We start from the raw sequence: 2852 nt of genomic DNA, 5'->3' as shown, positions 1-2852 counted from the left end.
TTTTCACTTTGAAAGGTCATTGCAGTATCATTTGCAAAATTCTACAAGGAAAGATACCACTGGATGGTCATGCCTGGGAATCACTGAGAAACGACAGTCCTGTGTGTAGTAAACGGAGTGGTTGAGCCAGGCAGACTTCATAGGCCAGCATTTCTTCTTTTGTTCTCCCAACCCAATCCTGAGCTAAGAGAAGACTGAGCAGCCAGAAGGTTTGGAGGGAACCAGGTTTATCTGATGCAAGCAACTGTTTGGGGGCTGGGAGGCAGGGGATGCAGAGCACAGGACTCCCCCTGGCCCAGGATTCAGGTAGGTGACCCCCAGCAGAGGCCACGCTGTAGACTGAAGCTGGCCCCAGCACCTATCTGTGCAGGGTTTGGGGGTCTCAACGTTGCCAAATACTGAAAAGTGACGTGTGAACAATTACCTTGGGAGCTCTCTTCAGCTGTGTTCTGAACTAGGGCCTTGAGCTGCCTCCAGTTTCACAAAGAACTTGCAGAATGTGGAAGGGAGGAGAGAGGGTCCCAACCACAGCTGCTCTCACCCCTTAAGTCAAAGTCTAAGTGAGGGCCTGGGTGGACAACTTCTATTAAAAAGTCTGCAGAGAGGTAAAGTGCAGCTCCTATTCCTATGAATAATCTAAGCTCTTACCTGAGAAACTAGAGGCAAATAATGCCTTTGGGAAGCCAGTCAGGTCCAATAAGAAGATACTTTTAGTAAAATTTAACATCCCAAGTTAGTTTCTCCAGACCTGGGATCAGAACCTACATCCAAGGGAAGGACTGTTCTGCTGGTGCCAGTTCTCTAACCAGGGGTTGTTGGTTTCTATTTCCTCCCATCTCCATGGTTACCGAGAACCAGCCAGGGTATTCAAGGTGTAGTGAATACAGAGCTGATCTGCCTTCTGGGAGAGCTGAGTGCAAACTATTTGGGGTCAGTGGTCACTTGGCCGGTCATCTGTTGGCAGCCCGTACTGAGGTCTGCGTCAGGAAGCAGGATTGGAAAAGAAAGATTGTACAGAGTCATTTAACTGAATACCACCACAGTGATCACATTCTTCTCAGTTTCAAAGCCCCATCAAGCTGACGCTCAGGAGGGAGCTTCATTTCAGAAAGTGTTTCTAGACTTTTGTCCCAGGGTTGAATCATTGTAATTGTCCTGTCCTTTCTTTCTCATCACAAATCCCCCTTTCTGTTATTGATGCAGGGGGTCCAAATATAAATATCTGTTACATTTATCACAGGACCCATGAAGAGGGAGGGTCCCGGCACATTTGTTCTTTCTCTATCTTTCTAGAATGATAGGAAGTTTCCCCAAAGCCCAGGCATACTGTGATTGCAAATATGGAGTTGGGGGATAAAGTCTATTGGTGGGGTTATTCCTTTGCTCCATTCTTGACAAGTCTTTTCTTCTCTCTTCTGGCATTGGAGGTGGAAGGCCTCACGTGTTTGGGGATAGAGGGAGGTTTCTCTGTTGTTTGAGGATATCACTGTCAGGACCCTATGAGATGACTGAACCCTGCGGAGAGCCTGGCCTGGGCTGGGTCATGTGGGCATATGAAGGGGAGACCTTGGGTTTGGCCACCGAATGACCCTGTCAGGCTCATTAGCTCCCTCTTCTTCCCACAGGGAAAATGACCATTAGTACAAGAGCTCTTCACAGATCTTGCCTGTGTCCTCAGGCACAGACTCGTGTGGCCTGCAGTTCCCAGGTCTGTGAAGATCTCATGGTCGTTGCCACCTGCCACAGTGTTGTCTCTAAAGAGAGAAATGGTCTTATAACCATGATTTTCCACATGTCCCAGGCAATACCTCTTGCTCTATTCATCCCGAAAGACCTCAAAGCTGATCTGGCCTCCTACAGAAAACGTGAGGCCTTTAATTGCAAATGCTTTCCACAGATCTGCTACACATTTTTGTCTTACATTTTCTTTCTTTATAATGTGTATAGAACTCCATGTGTTCTTTGGGGCTGCAGCTTCTTTCAATAGAGGATGAATTCACATCCCATTTAGAATTTCAATGAAAGCACCCCTTCTTCTTCAGGAGTTTGGTTTCTACAATGTAGCTCAGACAGTCATTGATTAAATCTTGGATTAGGGCCTTATTCAAGGTGACCTTGAATATTCTGTTTAATTAAGAGTTGCCCATCTTTGTATGCTACCAAGCCATTTCCTGGAAACACATAATCATATTTTTTTAATCACGTCATTTCCCAGTTCACCTGCACTTTATCGAAATTTAACCCGCCTACGACTCAGATTTTGATCTTCTGCCTCAATTTTTGTAGAATGCCATTTATTTCTTTAGTAATTTTCTGCTGAGGGGCCAGCAGGGTCCAGTCCACACCAAGGAGGCAGAACACTGGGCCATGAGACCTCAAGTCCCTAGTTTCCATCCCTTCCCCTACTTTTTGTTAAAATAATGAAAATAATTGACTGTTTTTAGTATTCTATTTGATCTCCTACATAGAATTTTATTATTCACGGTTTCAATTAGTTTTATAGTGGTTATTTTAGGGATTACAATATGCTTCCTTAACTTTTCACCTACCTTGAATTAATATCATACCACTTCATATAAGGCAAGAATTATTTCCAGTCTCATTTTCTTTAGCTGGATTCACTTCCTGTGGTGACCCTTGCAACTCTGCTCTGTTAGTTCTAGATTCTCTTTGGTTTTGTTTTTCTGAAAGTTTATTTTGTCTTCCTTTTTGAAGAATACCTTCACTGTATATAAAATTCTAGGTAAATGTACAGTTTTTTTCCTTATTTCTAACTTTGTACTGTGAACAGAAAGCTTTCAAAGACAGTACAAAGAATTTTTATATATCCTTCACCCAGATTCCCCAAAGGT

General features: G+C 43.8%; 1 pseudogene; it reads right to left on the bottom strand.

The window, feature by feature from the left end:
- Positions 1-1637: 1637 nt before the first annotated feature.
- LOC118893966 lies at positions 1638-2394 on the bottom strand (annotated as a pseudogene).
- Between the last annotated feature and the right edge of the window lie 458 nt (positions 2395-2852).

Source organism: Balaenoptera musculus, chromosome 4, assembly GCF_009873245.2.
Source record: "Balaenoptera musculus isolate JJ_BM4_2016_0621 chromosome 4, mBalMus1.pri.v3, whole genome shotgun sequence".
Classification (NCBI taxonomy): domain Eukaryota; kingdom Metazoa; phylum Chordata; class Mammalia; order Artiodactyla; family Balaenopteridae; genus Balaenoptera; species Balaenoptera musculus.
Note: the sequence above shows the minus strand (reverse complement) of the source record. Positions and strands in the feature narration are given on the sequence as shown.